Raw genomic sequence first — 21549 nt, 5'->3', positions numbered from 1 at the left:
GTGTGGCCATGCTTAGTCCCAGCTGTGGGAGGAGGTACTCTCAGGACCTGGGTGCTTGAATCAAGCAAACATTTAAAGGACTCCAAAGTCCCAGCTGCCAGGACAGCTGTGGAGATGCAGAGCCTGGATTCTTTGTGGGCTGGTGTTGATCTGCATGACAATTGCTCGGGAACACAAGCCAGGGTGAAGTGCAGAGCTGTGGTTTGGTTTGGGCACTTGCCCAAGTTTAAGTTCCTTTGTTTAAAAGGCATTCTTTTCTTGAAATACGAATGATAAACTGAGAATCACAAGAAAGAAATTGCTTACCTTTGTGTTTCTTTCCTCCAGTTCCATATCCTGCAAAATTATAGAAATGGTTATTTTTGCAGTAGAACTCTTCTCTTTGCAGAACGAAAAAAGCAACTGCAGCAAGAAATATATTTTCGTGAGCCAAAAACAAGTTCTTAGGCCTTTCAGAAAGTGCCAGCAACCACACTAATAATTAATGACAAGTCCAAGTGCTTAGTCCCACTAGCAAAGTTCCAGGGTCCCTGGTCTCTCAGCCTCTCAACTGTGTCAGAGCTATAGTAGTACATGTAGTTATTTGGTAGAGCAAGAAAAAAAAAAACGCAGTCTTACTAAGTTTCATCACACCTCTCCATTTTGTTTTTGTTGTTGTTTGTTTGTTTTTAATTTTGAGAAGAGTCTTTCTCTGTTGCCCTGGTAGAGTGCAATAGTGTCAGCCTAGCTCATAGCAACCCCAAAGTCTTGAGCTTTAGCCATGCTCCTGCCTCAGCCTTCTGAATAGCTGGAACTACAGGTGCCCACAAACATGCCCAGCTAATTTTTCTACTTTTAGTAGACACGAGGTCTCCCTCTTACTCAGGCTGGTCTCCAACTCCTGAGCTCAAGGGATCCTCCTGCCTCGGTCTCCCAGAGTGCTGGGGTCACAGGTCAGCCACTGCTCTTGGCTGCACTGTCCACTGGTCCTAGGACTGAAGCTGATGTCTGTCCATTTCTGAGCACATGCTGAAAATTCTGGCCCCACAAGCCATTTTTGTAGCAAGGTTTGTAAAGCTAAGCTTTCTCTCTAATAGTCCTGGAAACAACCACATTTTCCAACTTTCAGGTAAAATGCAATTTTCTTAAAGATACTAGTGATTATGCCACTGCATTCTGTCATAATAATAGGTATATGTTATGGGATAGTTAACTGGATCATAAAAATTATTAACTAGATAAAAGTCAAAGAGAAGCCATCTGCCAAAGTAGGACAGGGATGAGGACTGGCCCCAGTGGTGACTGCTGGATGAAACTGGCCTGGACAGGCTGGTTTATTGCCTACAGTGGCCAGAAATGTCCAGGGGATGTGAGTCCAGCCTGTGCTCAGGTCAGCTCTGACTTTCTTACCTGGTGTAAGAGCAGCCTGTTTGCTGCTGGGAAATCTATCCCAACAGCCCAAAGCCCACGTCTGTTTATCAGACCCAACCCACAAAAGATTGGCCAGCCTTGTGGCTCAGCCTCAGTACAGTGACACACACACTCAAGGAAAGATCAATATGATACCTGAAGTCTTAAAGTAAAATGTGGGTATCTAATGCAGAATTGGTTGATACCCAGATTTGGGGTAGTAAATTACACAGTCAAATCTCAGGGTATTTAGACTCCTCATGTATGCCAGAGGGAGCCTTATGACAGATCTTCAGATAGCACCCAGCAATGCAGGGTGCTGACCCCTGTGGCCCCTGCAGGACAGATATAATTTCCTCTGGATCCCTTGGCTGTATGCTTCTGAGAAACTCTCTCTGGTCAGCATGTGATCCCAGGGGATGGAGAACTGGTTGCTGCCCAAAGTGGTGGCCAACTGACTCAAGGATTCCTCTTCAATCAGCCTCGCCCTCCCTCCCCACTGCCTGCCTTGGCGGCCCCTCACTAAATTATCCCTACTTATTCCCAGAGAAACTACCTGACTAAGCCCTCAAGCCCTGGTTTAGGGAAGGGAGACACAATTCCAGTCACCTTCTTTCTGGATATTTTATTGCCTCTGCTTTGCTGAGGTGTGACAAAGCTTATCTAATTAAGGTCTTTGAAACCATGAGCCCATGAAGAAACTATACAGAGTATGGACATACAGCCACCAAGAGAACAAGTAACAAAATCTGCTATTCTGGATTCCATCAGGTCTTGAGGGAAGAAGAAAGGGCTTCAAAAGGTGTCCTCACGGGTGAGCATCCTCCACTGTGCCCAAGACCCCAGCTTCTCTTCTGCACACTCACTGCTGCCACACCCTGGACTTGCCCTGCCTAGGCAGTGCCACTGTGCCCATTTTATGGATGGAGAAACTGAAAGTTCAAGATGCTGAGGAGTTTGTGGGAGGCCAGCATTCTTCCACCATGTTCTGCTGCATTTCCCACCCCTAGACAGGCATAGGCCTTTCTCCAGGCAGGGCTTGAAAGGTCTTGGAGCCAAGGGTGGCAGGCAGTTCACATTTCTATGCTCGTATAAGAGAAGTTAAAACCGTCTTAGAAATGATAGCAATACTGAAGACATTTTCAGCTGCTAGCTGTCAGCAGCAAAGTGCACAGACATCAGGAGCAGGCAGACGGACCCGGTCCAGACAGACGGGGACATTTGAGTTGGACACAGCAGCAGCTGCCACATTCAGCCTCTGCCCCTTGAAATAAGAAGATCCTTGGCATCAGCTTTGTGCCAAAAATCTAAAATTTGCCACCCCCCTCAACCTCCTTGGAAAGAAGCACCCAGCAACCCTATCTCATCAACTGTCTTTAAGAACAATAACCAGTAGACTGCTGAGAAAACACACCAAGCACTATGAACAGTCTTTTGCCTCATCCAGTGCCAGGCAGCAGAGACAATCATGCTCATGTTAGATATGCAAAAACCCAGGCTCAGTTAGTTAGGACACTGAGTGACAGATACTCCCCTGCAGCCCAAGTGGGTGGCCTGGCTCCAAGGTCTGGCCTTCTCCCTAAAGATGAGTATTTGGTTGACTCCAGACAGATGCCCCTACCTGGCTGTTGGGGAGGGTGACCACCTCCCTGGACTCATGCCCACTCACTCCCTTCTTATGTGAGGATAGGCAAGCCCATCCATCCCCAGCACTTAGTTTCTTCGTCCTCCTTAGGATTGTTCTTATTGGCCCCCCGGGATCTCAGACCAAGAGTCAGTGAGATTATGTTTATAAAGAACTTTCCTCATTTCCAGGTGTGGTTGATGGTAAAATGGACAAATTCCTCTCCTATCCCTCACTACACGCTCATTTCTGATGTGACTTGACAGTTTTACCTATCAAAAGGTAGAGACTCTGTCCTGATCTGAATCTGGCCCAGGTCACCTGACCTGCTTTGACAATGTGATGACAGCACCTCAAAGTCACACACTTCTCTAGCTGCTGTTTGGCGCCCTTTGGTTGCCGCTGTGTGCAGAGTTCTAGGCTAGCCTAGAGGAGGAAAAAAGCCCCATGGCCTGAGGCCAGCCACTTCCAGCCACCTGAGCAAAGCCTTTGACTGCCAGCTCACTGCAGATGCATGTGGGGCACAGGCAATCCACTCCAGCTGGCTCAGCCTGAATTGCCAACCCTCAGAATTGTGAGCACATAAATGACTGTCATTTTAAGGCACTGAGTTCTGGGGTAGTAGTTGTTATGCAGCAACAGATAACTGATATACCAGCACTACAGGGGTGGCTTAGGATGGTTAACTTCCCCTCTGCCTTGGCTCTTTTGGAAGAGTTATACTGGATTTCGGACTTCTGGTGGGTCCTGGAACTGTTTTCTCAATTGTAGACTCACAGGGTGGGACTATTTTTAGACAGAGTCTTTCTCTAGCTCAGAACTCCTGAGCTCAGGCAATCCACCTGCTTCAGCCTCCCAGAGTGCTAGGATTACAGGCGTGAGCCACCATGACCAGCCTCAAGATTCAACTTTAACCAGGCATGTGGCTTTCTGATTCTTAAATGCTATCTACTTAAGACAATTTAGTAAAAGATTTTATCAGGGAGAGAAGAAAATTGAGGTGTGAACTAAAAATTAAACCCTAAGTAAGCCTTCTTTGAACTCAGTGGACCCCTCTCCACTAAGTGGGCCCCAGAAAAACCTTAGAAAAGAGTTTCCAGCCATGCTGGGAGGAGAGAAATAAAACACAATTATGTCCATATGATTTTCCCTTGTCAATATTCATGACTCCTCCTATCGCTTGTTAAATATGCATATTTGACCACCCTGCTCAGGATAAAGTCCTGTTGCCTTTTGTCTCTTCTTTGAGCACTCCTGCCTGGTTTCTGACCAGGGCTCTGCTTTCCAACCTGTTAGAATGGCCTCCTGACAGGTTGCTACCCTTTATGGGTAATGAAACTCTCCTTTTTCCAAAGTACAAGCCTCCTTCATTTTCTTTAGTTAACAAAAGTTAAGTGGACAGCTTTGAAATTGTGTTATGTGATTTTGGTATTATGATCAATGTTGGAGGCTGAGTGTTTCACAGCCTCACTCACTCTAAGAATAGTTTCTGAACTAGCACTGATGTCCACCAGAGGGTACATAGCACTGAGGGGCTTTTTGTAACCCACTGCCTAAAGCTTTTTAGTTGAAAACATTGATGAATATTTCCTCCTTGGAAGACTCTTCTTTATTTTTTTGATAGTTTCATCATGTCACCCCTGGTAGAGTGCCGTGGCATCACACCTCACAGAACCTCAGACTCTTGGGCTTAAGCGATTCTCTTGCCTCCGCCTTCCAAGCAGTTGAGACTACAGGCGCCTGCCACAATGCCTGGCTATTTTGTTGTTGTTGTTGTTGTAGTTGTCATTGTTGTTTGGGAGGCCTGGGTCAGGTTCGAACCTGCCAGCCCCAGTGTAGGTGGCTGGCACCCTAACCACTGAACATAGGCTGGAATACTCTTAAATCTGTGTTTCTTCTCATCAAATCACCTACCTCTAGGCAGGTAACAGCTTCTCTTGAAGGTTGACTGGGAGACTCTTACCTCAGAAATTTTGGTATTCTCTTCTAAGAGATAAATAAACATTGTTGAGAAGGTCACCCAATTTTCAGGAGACTTAGCAATTTCTGTTGTGTCCTGTTGCTCAATACATGACAGCTCCTGGCTAACTTCCCTGAAAGCCTTTATTTTAATGCTATAGCACAACATATTATAGTTGTGATAACATTCCAAACAATTAGGAATCCATAAGTAAGACAAACTGCCCCTCCGGTGCTGGGATCATTCCAGATTGGCTGAGGTGCCCACCTGGAACCTGGGATCCTGTACCTGAGCTGCTGTACCTGCCAGGAGCAGGTTACATCCCTCCCTTTACATGCGACTCCAGGTCCTGTGAGTTTCTTTTGCAGTGAAGTGTAAGGTCCACTGGGATTGTGTGAAGGGTGTTGTCAAGAAAAGGCGAAAGACATCCGGGTTTCATGCAGCTGAGGAGGCGCAAGGGAGAACCAATAATAATAATAATAATAATAATAATACACTTAAAAGTCCACACATAGATTTTGTGGTATTTTCCTTTTTCTTTCAAATACCCTGGTTTATCAATCGACATTTTTTTTTATACAACAAGGTGCAATGGTTTCTTTTCAATAGCTATCAATCACTGAGCACTTGTTCAGTACCTGGGATGTGCCCAAAGAGTTGTACATATATAAAATGTAGCAACTTAAGTGCTCCATCCTTCTGCTGGGAGAGAGAAGGTATACATTCATTATACAAAGGAATAAATGTGAATGTTTAAATGTTAAGCTGAGTAAGCAGGTTAAGAGAAGTAAGCCCTAGAAAATGCAAGCCCTCCTCCCCCCCAAACAAAAAGTATACACAGGCAACACTTAACTTGGAAGAGACTGAGTATAAAGTCCTAAAGCATCTGCCTGAAAACTGATCAAAGTACCCAAATGTGAAGACAGTCCACAATAACACTGGCAGCTGCATTTTCCCCCTTTGACTTCTGCAACTCTGACTTTTGAAGAAAGAATAACCAGCAGTGACCTGGAGCCAAGTTTCATGCTGCACTCAACAAGGTACTTGTCTTCCATATTAAGACAAGTCCACATTCCCAACAGTACCCTAGAGGCAGAGGCAAATCTTGGCTGCAGCCCAGGCAGGTGTTCTCCTGGCCTTCACAGTCACCCCAAAGGCTGGATAAGCCCTAACTCAGAAGCAGGGGTCGCTCTTGTATATTGAGTGGTTATAAAAATCTCAATTAACCTTTTTAAACTTTAACTTCTTCCCCTGATATGTGGAAATAATAATTGTTCACCTCAAATGGGTCTAACAGTATCTAGTAAGCCCAAAGGCTTAGATGACAGAATGCTCTCTGTTCAGGAAAGGATCAGAAATTGTAAGCTAGTTCACTAAGGTAAGGCGGCAACTGCCAATCTGAGAAGTTCTGCTACATAGGAGAAATGAAAAAAGCCCCGTTGAGTGTTCTAACCAGCCTCCCAGCTTTGGGGATTTAGAGGGAGAAACCCAGCGGTGCCACGATGCTGCAGAGACCGAGGTGGGAGGCCTCATTCAGGGGGATGAAGACAAACCAGAGACGGTACTGGTTCTGCTGACCTGCTCCTCCGCACAAGGCCTCCTTCCGGTGCGCTGTTCTCATTCTCACTGGACTGCAGCGGTCCCACAGAAGCCAAGTCCCCTCAAAGAGAACCTGGGAAGGACCTCCAGGTCCCAGCATCACCAACTCCTGCCCTGTACAATCCACCAGAGGAATCAGCGCAAGACACTGTCCTCCCGCGCACAGGGTCGTTACCCGGCAGGGGTAGCTCTCTGCGCCTGGGAGGGTGAGGAACCACGCAGCCAAACCTGCCTTGACCACCAGGCAGAACTGCGTGTGTGGCCACACTCCGCTTAATATGGAAACAGGGGTGCACAGATTTCTCTCCAAGTAACTTTCGATCCCCCCTTACTCCTAAATATTTCTTTCATAGATCATTCTCTACAAAATCTAAAATGAAAACACCGCCTCCTTCCCTCCCCGAGGTTTGGAATGCAGCGTCTCGATAGGTGGCCCCCATATTTCCCCTCCACTAACTCTCCAGCCACCATCACACTCGCCCCTCCTCCTCCATCTCTGTCCCAGTTTTCCGGCAATTCCACTCGTGGGCTAACCGTGAGCCTCAAACAGGCTGGTTCGGGGCTTACAGGGGCTCAGGCGTCTGAGCCCTGCGCCTGCTTCCGGACCTGTACTTTAGGAGCCTTAAACCCGAAGCTGAGCCTCGGGAGGCCTTTAGGACCGAGGGGAGCCATAGCTTCCCGGAGTCAGGCTGCAAATTCCGGTCCTCCCAGTACCCCGCGGCTGTCCCCCTCCCCCAGCCTCTGTTGCCCTCCCAATTCCTGACTCTGGCCCCGGTCACCTTCCAGACCCGACCACTTCCGAGGGTGCATCTGGCTTGGGGCAAAGTTGGTGGCCACCTTCGTGCGGGGCTCCTCCATCTCCTCCTCCTCGCCATTCTCCCCCGGGGCCGCCGCCTCCAGCACGCGCGTTGCTGGGCTCTGCCCGCAGAGCGGCACGCCCTGGGGCGCCCCTTGCCCAATACGCCGGCCAGGCGAGCGCCAAGGTAGTGTACCCGCATCCCTTTCCCCCAGGCCGCGGTAACCGGGCTCCGTCCGGCGCTGCTGCTGCCGGCTCCCGCCGCTTGGGAGGCCGCAAATGCCCCGCACACAGCGCTCCGGGCTCCGGGCTCCGGTATGCGCGGTGCAGCAGGGAGCGCGGGGCGGGTAGCGGCGGGGGGAGGGCAGAGGAGGAAAGCGGCAGGGAGCTGAGGAGCAGAGGCGGGCGCCGCACCTCCCCGCGCTCCGCGCGCTCGCTCGCTCGCTCACTCTGGAGACGCGCAGGAGGCCGCTTGGGCGTACCAGTCGGGTCACCTTGTCCCAGAGGTAAGTCCCGACCGCCGGCCGACTGGGGTGGCCTGATGGGCCGGCTGGGGGTGGGGACGCGGCGGGGGCTGCGAGCTGGCTGCGAGCGCGGGAGGCGGCCCCAGCGCAAGCTGGCATCCTGGCTCCGCCTCGTAGCGCGCAGACCCGGCTGTGTAGTGGCGCCAGCGGTAAGTCTGGGTGGTCGCGGAGGCGAGACCCGACAGGCTCGGGGTTGTCGGGCTGGAGGGAAGAGCTGAGCTGGCAGAGAAGATGCAGAGGGAGGGGTTGGGTGCTGTTGGCCCGGTTGCACCTTGCCACTCTGGGCGCCCTGGAGACGCGGAGGGGCTAATGTGGGAAGTAGGTAGGAGCTACTGAGCCCAGCCCGAGACTCGGGAGCGCAGCGGAACCAGACTGCCCAGGGCCGAAGGGGGCGTGCGTCTGGCCTCGGTTCTGCTGGTGGGGTGATCCTCCGGAGTAACCCGGAGGAGACCGATCAGGGCTGGTGAGCTGGGCGGCCATGGAGCTGGGGACCTCGATCCATCTGAGACTAGAAAGGAAAACGGACTTCAATCTGCGGAGCGCAGAGGAAGGCAAGGGTGCGAGCGCGCTTGGGATGGAGAATCCCTACCCGCGCCTCAGACTGAGGCGGAGACTCCCTTTTCCCCGACAGGGCAAGACCGGCCTTCACAAGCTGTCTGGCCCCTGGCAGCCGCGACAGCCTGCAGCCCTGAGAGCCACCGGCCCCAACACTCAGAAGCTAGTAGATGAGTTTTGGGGTTCAAATTTTGGTGTCTTTTCTGCCTCTTCACGTGCGTTCTCTAAGCAGTGGAGAGAGAGGAATGGATCACCGGCGGAGTCGAGCACTTTTCTTAGGGACGGGGATTTGGTCGTTGTGCGCTTTCTGCAAGACCCCAATAGAGTGAACGCCCACAGCTGAGCTTTGGGGAGAGTGTCGGAGGGGTGGCGTGGCATCTCTCAAAGACAAAAATGAAGGGCTCTTCTGATAGTCCTCTTTTCTCTGGGGGTCTCCTTGCATGCAGAGGCTCGGGCGCCTGCCCCCGGGACTTCAGGTGCGCGCCGTCCTCCTGCGGCGTCAGCTGAGCTGGTGTCGCTTGTCCCGCGGTGCTCCTGGCTCAGACCCGACTTCTGCGCCTTCGCTGGGCATGTCTCGTTCAGTGCAGCAGACAGCGACGAAGGCTTCGGTGATTTCGGGGGATTGGGCGCTGGTTATTACCCGTTGGCTCTGTTTTGTGGGTACGATCAGGCGGTGGGGGGCGCGCGCTGTCTGGGTAGCTGTCTGTCCCTCTCCTACAGCCCAGCGTTTGGTGAGAGCCCAGAGGGAGAGCTGATGTGCTGCGCCGACCCGCAGCCTGTAGGGTGAGCAGCTTCGTAACACACGCTAGAGCGAAGCCAACTTTTTTCTTCGCGAAGGTGCGATGGTGCGATCGCAGGGGCGGCGAGTGGCAGTGCCAGTAACTGGTTCTCCTAAAGGGGTCGGAATAGCGAAATCCGCGAAGTGAAAATGAGGTGGGCGGCGGTCTGGTGTCTGTTGTGGAGAGGGCAGGAAGATGCCGGAGCCGAATCTCCAGATGAATTGCCTACTGTGTGTGGGCTGTTGTTCTGAACGGCTGGTTGGAGATGCAGACCACAGGTGCGGGGCCGTGGGACGTAGGGATGCTCCCTGTACCCGCCTCCCTCGCTCTCTCATTCCGCCACCCCGGACCCCCTTTGCAAGGAGCAAAGGTGGGTTTGTAGCAGACGTGGTGTCTGCCCTCTGCCACCCTGCCTCCACCTCCTGCATCAAAACCGAGTCGTCATAATCAAGGGCTTGTTGAAAAAAAGGAAAAAATGGGGAGACCTATTTTTAAACTTTTTTATTATGAAAAGTTTCAATGGTGTACAGAGGTACACGGAGGAGAATAGTACACCGAACCTGCCCATACCCCTCACCCAGTTACCTAGGTCATTAACCTTTTGGGGAGTTTCTCTTTTTCAGTCTCCTTGAAGTTTTGGAGGCCATACTTGATGAAGGATTTCAAAACTTATTCCAAAAATGTTAATTATGTGAGGTGATGAATGTGTTCATTAGTTTAGGTTGGTTGTTCCAAATTTTATACATATATCATAGCATCACTTTGTACCCCATAAACATATACAATTAAAATTTGTCAAAGGAGTAGGGCACCCAGCTCCCGCCAAAAAAAAAAAAAAACTGTAAAAAAAAAATAAAATTAAAATAAAATAAATTCGTTAAAACGCTGCTGATTCTAATTTCAAAAAAAAAAAAAACATTCCAAGCTAACTTCATCTCTAAACACATCCCTGTGTATCTGCAGCTGATGACATTTCATTTTATTTTAACTAACCATCAGAAATGACTTTTTTTTTTTTTTTTTTTTTTGCAGTTTTTTGCCGAGGCTGGGTTTGAACCTGCCACCTCCCGCATATGGGGCTGGCACCCTACTCCTTTGAGCCACAGGCACTGCTCCAGAAATGACTTTTTAAAGATTCTATTGGAATGTAGGTGATGTTAAAATGAAAATGGAGGCACTCCTCTTCATTTCCAATTTTTCCAGAAGCATTTTGGAGGGGAGGTATTAGAGGAAGAAAGAGAAACCCAAGGCCTGAGGAAAAAAACATTTTAAGGATTTCATTTATACTAATATGTGTGTAGGACATAAACAAGGTTCCAGTTGAACTACGATAGTCAACTTTTTTTTTTTTTGAGACAGAGTCTCATTATGTTGCCCTCAGTAGAGTGCCTGGTGTCACAGCTCACAGCAACCTCAAACTCTTGGGCTTAAGTGATTCTCTTGCCTCAGCCTCCCAAGTAGCTGGGACTACAGGCACCCACCACAACACCTGGCTATTTTTTTTTGTTGTTGTTGTTGTTGTCATTATTGTTTAGCAGGCCCAAGCAGGGTTCCAGCCTGCCAGCCTGCCAGCCCCGGAGTATGCGGCCATGCCCTAACCACTGAGTTACGAGCACCAAGCCCAAAATAACTTTTTTTGGTAAAAACTTTAAAACTCAATTCCTAACTCACAGCAATTTTAGAATTGACATCAATTAAAAGTGTATTCTGGACTTCACTCATCTTTCTCATAATTTTAACTCCCATTTTCTAGGGAGTTGTTGCTATTATAAAAGAATAGAACATTTTCTTAGGTAACTTTTCTATTTGAGACACTAATTGGTGCTATTCTGAGAGCTATAGAGTACTGCATGCTTTATCTGTTAATGAAAACATTTGGTCGTCAGACAGTTACACCGGATCAGCCCTCAGAAGAGACTTTCTGCTGAGGTTTGTTGTGGAGTGACTTCAGCATCACATGGAAGGCTTCAGAGTCCCAGGAGTGGGTGTGTTCCCTTGAACCTCCCCTGCCTTTCTGCACTCCTCTGCACTTTCCTTTATATAAAAGCTGTTCCTAAAAGTCAGCAATGACGTTCTTGGCGGATTCAGTCAGACTTTATAAGGTGCACTATTTAAAGGCATCTTTTGTTAGCCTTTTGAAAGGTGAATAACCATCTTATAGATGATCGATTTTAAGTCCCCTACCCCCATTTAGAACTTTGTCACTTTGCAACACCAGCATGGACCTGAGTCCCTCATTTTGGCCTTTGCAGGGCCCCCATGCACATTGGCAAATTCAGACTCACAGGGACAGCTCAAACCCAGTGTAATATTGCAGTTTAAACAGGAAGCACATTATCAGTAAGTTCTTTGAATGAGTGGGAAAGGTGGCACAACACTGCGGTAAATGAGTAGCCAAACAGCCTGTTACTTCAACAAAAACTCACGTAAGCCCATTTTACAGAAACTTGTCATTGATAGGGGAAATTTTTGGAGCCATAGCTTTTGATCCAGCATCATTGATGCTAGCAGCATTGTGTCAAAATGTAAAAAAAATAAATAAAGCAGAAATTTTTAAGACATTAAAGACAGGCTGACCAAGTCTTTACCCATGTCCTCATCATTGGAATAATGAAGTCAGCAGTTCGTTATCATATTAACAAATATGATTTTTCACCATTCTGTTTGCAAGATACTTACACATTTCAAATTATTCCTGACAGCAGCTGTGGTAACTCAGGGACCAGCAACATCCAGGGCCCTCGTGGCTTTGTGTACATCTTGGCAGGTACTGGATTGCATCTGGGTGTGGAGGAGAGATGAGTTGAAAGCACATGTGTGGACTGTTCACTGTCTCTTGACTTTCCTCACTCTGCCCAGGACTTTCTGGAGTCCCTGTGAGAAGGCTTAGGTTTCAAACTATGGGTCTGCTGTTTTCTACTTGAATGACCTTAAATAAATCTCTCTCTTTTTTTTTAATTTATTTTTTATTTATTTATTTATTTATTTATTTATTTATTTATTTATTTATTGTTGGGGATTCATTGAGGGTACAATAAGCCAGGTTACACTGATATAAATCTCTTAATGTCTCTGAGATTCTGTTATTTTCCAACCACTTTCTTTACAGATTTTGAAAATGTTTATCGTCACAGTTTGTTAAATGAGGAAGACTCTGGATACAGAGTATCTTAACTGAAATTTTCATTCATGCGGCTTTTTCTTTTTTTTTAAATAGAGTCATACTACATTATAAAAGTGATGTGTTGCATTCTTTAAGGTAAACACATTTTAAAACAACTTATCAACAAACTACCAACCATTATTTATGATGATTCAAACTGTAAACATGGGTGAGAGGGTAAAGTCTAAGTCATCTTAAATCATCATATGATGAGCAATTTGTTAAATTTTCAAAAATTAATAAAATATAAAAGACACTAAAGCACAGCAATAAAAAACACTTGTACCTAAAGTAACCATTATTACCAAAAATAGCATAACTGGGAAACATTATACTATGTGGAAAATAATGAAAATAAAATCTGCTTCCAAAAGCACAACCCAAGGGACTTTTCATATTTACTAGCATAGAAAGATTGATTCATCTTTCTTCCCTCCCGCCTTTCCTCCCTCCCTTCCTCCCTCCCTTCCTTCCTTTCTTCCTTGCCTCCTTCCCTCCCTTCCTTCCTTCCTTCTTTCTTTTGACAGAGTCTCACTCTGTCACCCTGGCTAGAGTGCTGTGGTATCACAGCTCACAGCAACCTCAGACTCCTGGGCTCAAGTGATCCCCCTGCCTCAGCCTCCCAAGTAGCTGAGACTACAGGCACACACCACCACACCCATCTAATTTTCTATTTTTGGTAGAGACAGGGTCTCCCTTTGCTCAGGCTGGTCTTGAACTCAAACTCCTGACCTCAAGTGATCTTCCTGCTTCAGCCTGCAACAGGGTAGGATTATAGGGGTGAGCCATCGTACCTGGACCTTGCACAGAAGGATTTTATCTACGAGTCCGATGAGCAATTTTTTAAAAAATAATTTAGCTCCTAACATATTCTTGTGCTGATAGATGTAATTTTTAATACCGCGGTGGCATTTAGGGGATGTGACTCTGAGGGAGAGAGAGCTTAGGTGGACTGCGAAGCAGGTCTTTCAAAAAGGCCCATTTAGTTAAAATTCCTGCTTTGAACAATTCTGATGTCTCCAGCAAGTTTGGTTGTAATCTGCTTTTTGACCTCTTTGGGTAGCCACTTGTAGACATGTTCCTTTTCTTTCTTACTTTTTTCCTCTGTCAGAAAACTTAAGTGTCCAAATAAAATCTGAAAATCAAACACATTTCAGACAATAAAAGCACAAACGTTTTATTCCATTGCTTCAACTTTAAACAAGGTATTTTTGAAAGAGAGATAAGTACTTAGCCCACATATGTTTGGGACCCCCCTACCCATCCCTTAGAAAAGCAAAGGAATGGGATGGCATGTAAACTTACTCTTTTGCTATGTGTTTGAGATGCAGGTTTTAAATCTCTGTGGTCGTAGTCCTCTGCTGGAGTACGCAGACTCTCAGCTGATGTGGATTCGAAATAAGAGGATATATTTGTGAAGATCATGATGGGATGAATTCCTGGGACCACACTGGGGAGTCTAGTAGCAAAGCTGAGGGGCAGGCTTGAGCTTTAGCTTTAGGGTGGACCCCAAGGATGCTCAACTCATCCTACAAAAGATTGGCAGCAGTTCCACTGCTGTTCCATTCCATGTGTCTCCTTCATAAGAAACTTTGTCATCACCAGCTGAGTGTGCATTTGGTAATGGTATGGCACAGTTAGGGTGGTTGGCAGAACTGAGATGTGCTAGGCAAAGGGTGTGCATGGTACCTGAGATGCCAACTAAGCTCCTGGTCTAGGAGTTGTAGACTGTCACAGAGTGATGCTAAGAGCCCCATTTGCCCCAGACCTCCCTGGAATCCCCTTCTGTACATATGAGGACACAAGAGGACCCTGCTTTGGGCAGTCCTGTCAGTCCTAACTCAGCCCTGAAGTGTGTTGAGTTCTCTCTTATCTGCATGCAATGCCCTCTTCACTTTTCTCTCCCAGTTCCTTTCCTTGCCTATAGTGTCTTTGAGATAAGTACTTCCACAACAAAAACTATTAGCTGAGTAACAAGAGTAGTATCTTACAGTTTTTCTATTGCATAGTAAGCCCAGAGATACAGTTCATTCATTTCAGTACTCTGACAGCAGTATGTAACAGTACCATACGCCAAATTCCCTCACAAAGACAGGTTTTTGTTAAAAGCTAATTTTCAGCAAAGGGAAACAATCTGTTTTGTTATTTCTAAGTTCATTCTCTGTCATTCATTCTTATCCTGAGTTTTTATTTATTTCATTTTATTATATATTTTTTATTTTTATTTTATTTTATTTTTATTTTTTTTTTTATTTATTATTAAATCATGGCTATGTACATTAATGCAATCATGGGGCACCATACACTGGTTTTATACACCATTGGACACATTTTCATCACACTGGTTAACATAGCCTTCCTGGCATTTTCTTACTTCTTGTGTTAAGACATTTATATTCTACATTTAGTGAGTTTCACATGTACCCTTGTAAGATGCACCATAGGTGTGATCCCACCAATCACCCTCCCTCCACGCATCCTCCCCCTCCCCGCCCCTCCCTCTCCCCCTTCCCCATATTCTTAGGTTAAACTGGGTTATAGCTTTCATATGAAAGCCATAAATTACTTTCACAGTAGGGCTGAGTACATTGGATACTTTTTCTTCCATTCTTGAGATACTTTACTAAGAAGAATATGTTTCAGCTCCATCCATGTAAACATGAAAGCAGTAAAGTCTCCATCTTTCTTTAAGGCTGCATAATATTCCATGGCGTACATATACCACAATTTATTAATTCATTCATGGATCAATGGGCACTTGGGCTTTTTCCATGACTTAGCAATTATGAATTGGGGCTGTAGCAAGGATTTCTGACATTGAAGACAAAGCTTTTGAATGCTCCCAAACAGAAAAGCGATTTTATTTTATTTTTGAGACAGAGTCTCAAGCTGTTCCTATCCTGGGTAGAGTGCTGTAGTGTCACAGCTCACAGCTACCTCAAACTCTTGGGCTTAAGCTATTCTCTTGCCTCAGCCTCCCAAGTAGCTGTAAGGCTACCACAATGCCCAGCTATTTTTTGGTTGTAGTTGTCATTGTTTGGCAGGCCTGGGCTGGATTCGAACCCACCAGCTCTTGTATATGTGGCTGGCACCCTAGCTGCTTGAGCTACAGGTGTCGAGCCAATATCCTGAGTTTTTAAAAGGTGTGGATGTAACCAGTTCATTGTTCCCACTTTGTTCAGGATGAGCTCTTCCTGAGATTTCTTGGTGGAAATCTCTCCTAACTGCTCTGGACTCAGCACAGCTGTCCCAGGGAGAAGCCCCAGAGCAAGAAGGGCCATATTCCTGCCTCTCAGTCCTCAAGCCATCTGTTTTGACCCTGCCTGTCTGGATCTTCTTGCATGATATGCGTCGGCACACTTGCTAATCTATCTTGAGCATAGGTGTATTAGCTGTGAATAGGAGCTTAGAATAAGTTTTGGGACATCACAGTCTATTCTAGAACCATAAAGATAAAATATCTATTGACTCACAATATGCAAGACTATGTCACTTCCTTTCTTTTTGCTGGACCTTGAGCCACTGATATGCCAAGTACCTTTCCAGGAAAAACATATTTAATGTGTTTCCATCTGGATCCCAGCACCTTCCCTGTCTACCTGCCTGAGTGGTCCCAGGCAGCTGGGTGAGTGCTCGAGGGCACAGTGAGGTGACTGGGTGGCAGTACCCTCTCTCTACCTTGGCATTTGGCCTTGGCCCAGCCTCACACATTCTACTTCTTTGCCAGAGCAAGTCCATTTTCTTTTTACTTATTTTTTTTGTTAGTTATTTATTAATAAAGGGTAACATACATATATATTTTTGAGACAGAGTCTTGCTCTGTAGCCCCTGGCTGGAATGGCATGGTGTCAGCCTAGCTCACAGTAAGCTCAGATTCCTGGACTCAAACCATCTTCCTCTTCGGCCTCCCAAGTAGCTGGGACTACAGGCAGATGGCACCATGCCTGGCCAAGCAGGGCCATTTTCAAATGTTGAAGTAATCCATGGCACCAGGGCCCATGAAGCTTGTGAATGCTGCTTCCAAATGCCTCTCTGGCACCTCCCCCATCCCTAAACTCCCCAATCCCAGTGACTGTAATGCTAACATCCCATTCAGAGTTGGGCACTGCGTGTCACCAGCTGGCCTGTGCTGCAACCCCAGCCACGTCTAGGTGCACCCAGGATGGGAGCAGGCCTCTGAGCTGTGAGCCATCTGACAGGGCTCTTCTTCCCTCACCTTGTCCTCCAGCTGCTACAGTATCCCATGGTACCTACAAAGATCTCTGGTCTCTTCTCGATGGTCAGTTGTCTAGTCTGTTCCAGGAGTGCTGGTCATATCCCATTTAAGCCTTGCCTATCCCAGGGCTAGAAGAACTATGCCCTGTGGGAGGGTCACGGTCTGCTGTGCTCACTCCTCTAGTCCTGGGACAATAGAAGAGGTTGAAGGAACATCTTTTTCCTTACCTGGTGCTGTGCGGCCTGTCAAGCCCTTGTGGCACGGATGCTGAGATGCACCTTGCAGGTCCTTTGTGATTCAGGAGAACAACAGAAGCTCCCCAGCCCTGAGGGCTTCCTGCTGTCACTGTCTCTTTCCCAGGCCAGTATGCCAGACTAAGACAGGAGGGATGAAGACCTGAGATGTGCCTGTCATCCCCTTGATTCTTCAGCAAGCTCTCGGATGCCCTGTGCTGTCCTTGGTGTGACCAAGACACAGAGGGGTTACCTGACTGGCTGACCTTAGGTTGCCAGAGGCAACTGGAGCGCAGGAGTGCCAAGTCTTCAGGGCTGGTTTATTTTGCATTTATCTCTTAACGTTCTTGTTTTCTCACCCCTGCTCCTTGTACTAGCTTCCTTGGCATTGCTAGAACCTAGTATAACGTTTAGGACAATTATACATCTGGGCAACAACAGTTGAACAGACAAACAGATACGGACAATGCCATTGTACAATAAACCCCAAGTAGGACAAAGCGTAATTAGGTTATTTCTCCATCTGTGCTTTTCAGGTGGTTTCCTTGGCGGGTAGTGCTTCCAGCAAGTTGGCACACCCACAGCCCAGGCCAGGCCAGGCCAGGAACCACACACCTGGAAAAGTCCAGGGAAAGAGAGTTCTGCAGAACATGCAGGCAGAGGGGACACACTGATTTCCCTAAATGCCCTGGTCCCCAGACATTTAGGGAGAACATCAAAATATCTTAAATAGGATGGCAGGTTGGCTGGTGGGACATTGTGGACAGTGTGTTCTTTCTTTTCTCGCTGTCAGCATAAGTCTTTCCCAGAAGATGGAAATGTTCTTTCTCCTTAGATGCTGCCCATAAGTGCTGGTCTTCCTGGAATTTGTATTCAGAGCCTTATATATTGTAGAAGCATATTTTGGTGAGTTGGGCTCTGCCAGCTGCTTAAGTCTTTGCTTAAGACCAGGTTGGTGCTATCTTAGCAGGTAAAACAAGGATGGACCCAGTTGCTTCTTGGGACCCCATTCAGAGGGTCTCTGTGTCTGTCAAAGGCTGGCTTGGCCCTGGAGAATTACTGGGGCAATTCTATCTCTTCTGAGCCCAACTCCCAACCCCCTTGGATCCTCTACTAGGCCCCTGTGCCAGATCAGGGTGGGCCCTGGCAGGCAGGACACCCCACACCCACGGTTTCACACCCACTGTACTTGTAGTATCTGCACTGTCCTGCCTTCCTACGGTCCTTGTTTTTGGTTGTGAGCTACACGGGGCTGGTTTCAGATATTTTTTCCTGTCCCTAAGTCCCACCTGAGGATTCACCCACAGGTCCCGGGCTTCAACCTCAGTGAAGTCCTTCTCTGCTGCTCCCTCTAGCCCTTAGGCCTTCCCTTCCTTTCCCTGTGGGGCCTCAGAAATCCATGCAGAAATCCTCCCTCTTCCTCATGTGAGATTTAAGTCCTTCTCCCTCTCTTCCTTGCATCTTTTCCACCTCCACCCCAGCACACATTCATCTATTGCCAGCTGTCTCAGCAGCTTCCTGCGAATCCCCCATCTGCTACAGGTGCTTCTTCCCTCGGCCTTCAGGACTGTTCCAGGAGGGGCTTTCCAAAATGCAGAGCTGTGGCAGGGGTTCAACTACTGGGAAGAGACACAGGGCTGCCATAACAGTTCCTGTCCCCACTATAGCTTCATTGTCTTTTCTATAGGTTGGCAGAGCACTGGGTCACTCTCATACCCTAACTTGCTCCTGCATGCATGTGCACAAGTGTACCCACAGACACGCACGTGTGCACACATGCATGCACGGTCTTACGCCTCCCACGTCTTCTGCTAATCTCCTTGGGGGCTCATCTCGGCACACTTCCTTCCAGTTCAGCATTCCCACCTACAGGTGTTCCTTGTACCTGAGCCCACCCCAGCTCTGGGATGGCTTTAGCAGGACAACTCAAGTATGCAATATATGGAAGTAATTCTGGCAAGAAATGTGTAAGACCTATATAAAAATTTATTCATGGAATCAGAACACTTGAATAAACAGAGAGAAGCAAGGTATTTCTGGACAGGAACACTCAGTAGTAACACAATGTCATAATTCTGTCCAAGTTAATTGATAGGTTTAATGTTATCTCAATTCAAATGCCAATGATATATTATCCTCCGAGCTTGACAGGATTATTCAAAAGTTCATGAAAATATAATCAGGCTGCAATGCTAATTTTATTTAAATGAGGAAATGTTCTACTGGGTCAGCTAAATGACCTCTCATTTGTTAGGATGGCTACTGACAAAGAAACACACACCCACATACCCAGAGTTGGTGAGGATGTGAAGAAGTTGGAGCCTATGTACAGTCCTGGTGGGGATGAAAAATGGTGCAGCTGCTGTGGAAAATAGTATGACGGGTCCACAGAAAAACTGAACATAGAACTACCATCAGACCCAGCTGTCCCACTTTTGGGTATATATCTAAAAGAACTGAAGGCAGAGTCTTAAAGAGATTTGCATACCCATGTTTATAGCAACACTAATCACAATAGCTAAAATGGGGAAGTAATCCAAGTCTCTATTAGCAGATGAATGGACAAGAAAAATGAGATATACACAGACAATGAAGTACAGTGAGTGTGAAACAGTTCAGCCTTAAAAGGAAATTCTGGTGTATCTTGCGGACATGTATTAAGTGAAACAAGCCAGTCCCAAAAAGACAAACATATATCATGTGATTCCACTCATGTGAGGTTCTCAGAGTACTCAAACTCTAAGACAGAATAAAAATTGTGGTTGTCAGGCTCCAGGTACAGGGGAGGAGTGAGGAGTTACTGTTCAATGGGAATGGGGTTTTAGAATTGTAACGTGAAAAGTGCTGGAGATCCCTTGCATAAAAATGTGAATATGCTTAATATTTCTGAAGTAGATGTTAAAAAATAGTTAAGATGGTAAATTTTGTAATTTATTTTTTTTGCCATAGTAAAACAAATACTACATTAATTGAACTGTAATAGTCTAGTCATTGGCTCTTGGCATATAGAGTCAAACTATGTCTCACATCATAAAAAAATTCTGAATGAATATAAAAGTGTTAATAAAGAAATACAAAAGAAGCATAAATAATTTCAGCCTGCATTTGAATATCTTACCAGTATTTCCAAATGTGAAAAATATTGGTAAAGATTAAATGTATGTTACATGTTCTGCATAACGAGCACTGTAAACAAAGTTATGAACACATAAGAAGCTGTAAATAAACATTTGGCACAAATTACAAATGTTTAATACATGGACTTCTCACAGAGCCAATGATGAGAAAATACTAACAACCCGTTAAAAACTGAGCTCATGAAAGGAGAAAAAGGCTAGAAGAGGAAGTGCAAATGATAAATAAGTAAACAAATAAATGGGAAATGCGTGTTCTTCCTCACTTACACTTGTGAGAGTGTACACTGCAGTTGGAAAGAAGCATCTTCCCTCCAAAACACTGTATAAATTAAACGTGGCACTGCTCAGGTGGGTGAGGCATGCAGGTAGACTCTGGGGTCTCTTGGAGGCTGAGTGTGGTCTCGAAGATGACTGTGAAATGTTCCCTGAGGGCCTCTCCGTATGTCCTTGGCCCCATAACTGAGATACTAAGCACTTATTCGAAGATACATGTAAAGTTTGTGCATCTTGCCTAAAGTAATGAAGTATTAGGAAAACCTAAATGCCTGTCAAGAAGGGATGATTACCATGATGGAGATGGAACAGAGCTGAGTCAATCCCTAGGCCTGGGCCAGAGCCTTGCCTGATGTGTATTTTATATGGATAAACGTCCTTGGTAAACTAATGAGGATAGAAAGGCAAAGAAAAATGTATTTAAAATTTGTGTGAACATGCTGCTTCCTGGGGGTATAGTTTAGATATCCATTCATATGATGGGTGAGAGCCACTCGCCACGTTATAGATGGTGCATAGCTGTGAGAAAGAGAATGGAAATCAGAATTTCCATATTTTTTTCTTTCTGTACATTGGTATCATTTGAACTTACAAAAACAAATGTTTTTTTTGCAGTTAAAAAAACTCAGTTTAAACACGTAGCTATCCTACGGAGATAATTAATTAGAGATCTAGATATCATTTTTTGGTTACATTTTCACTCACACCTGCTTTGGGGGGAATGGCAGCCTCCTGGAAGCCACGTGATTGGTGTTTGTGCAAAACATGGGGAGCACTGTCAGGCTGCAGTGAGACAAAACATGCGCACAGGGGTGTGCCAGTGCAGGAGAGCACCTGGGAGGGCCTGACACCACCATGCACAGCTCCTGCTATGGGGTTAGGTATGGGTTTCATTTCTTTTGTTATATACTTTTCTGATTTTCAATTTATTCGTTTATTACTCTTTACATTAGGAAATACGAGTTGAGAAACTAGAAATTATTTTACTTTCTCTTTTCCCTCTGACATCACTTAAAAGTTGTTTCTTAATCCCTCTTGCTTGCCCTCCACTGGCTACCTGTCCTCCTCTTGAGAGAGACCTGCTCTGTGCTCACACCCAGGACCCCCCCACCTGGGGATAACCAATCAGCACCAAGCCAGGCAGGGGCGTGACCCAAACTTCTCCCACCAGTCTCACCTTCAGCACCCCCATACTGAGGATCAGATTTCAATATGAGATTTGATGGGGACAAACAAACCATATCCAAACCATAGTACTATGGAAAACCCCTTGGGGTTCCTGTCCTCAGAGTGGGCAAGTA

At 46.4% G+C, this 21549-nt stretch overlaps 1 protein-coding gene and 1 long non-coding RNA gene across 5 annotated transcripts in view; one reads left to right on the top strand and one right to left on the bottom strand.

Moving 5' to 3' along the window:
- Positions 1-316: 316 nt before the first annotated feature.
- On the bottom strand, positions 317-6667 carry LOC128576566 (uncharacterized). Its single transcript, XR_008377430.1, has 4 exons — positions 6552-6667; positions 5262-5416; positions 4928-4999; positions 317-336 (listed from the first exon to the last, which is right to left on the bottom strand). It is a non-coding gene; the product is annotated as an uncharacterized LOC128576566 (long non-coding RNA).
- A 681-nt stretch (positions 6668-7348) lies between these two features.
- Positions 7349-21549, top strand: part of SYNDIG1 (synapse differentiation inducing 1) — a 128001-nt gene continuing 113800 nt past the window's right edge. The window contains exon 1 of one of the 4 annotated variants that reach the window (XM_053578811.1): positions 7349-7555. The gene's annotated coding sequence lies outside the window, so the exon portion shown is untranslated. Of the gene's footprint in view, positions 7556-7579; positions 7875-7967; positions 8042-8197; positions 8450-21549 lie in introns of those variants that run through there. The other 3 variants (XM_053578810.1, XM_053578813.1, XM_053578812.1) reach the window with 3 other exon arrangements.

Source organism: Nycticebus coucang, chromosome 24, assembly GCF_027406575.1.
Source record: "Nycticebus coucang isolate mNycCou1 chromosome 24, mNycCou1.pri, whole genome shotgun sequence".
NCBI lineage: Eukaryota > Metazoa > Chordata > Mammalia > Primates > Lorisidae > Nycticebus > Nycticebus coucang.
The sequence above is the reverse complement of the archived record's forward strand: the minus strand, read 5'-3'. Positions and strand labels throughout refer to the sequence as shown.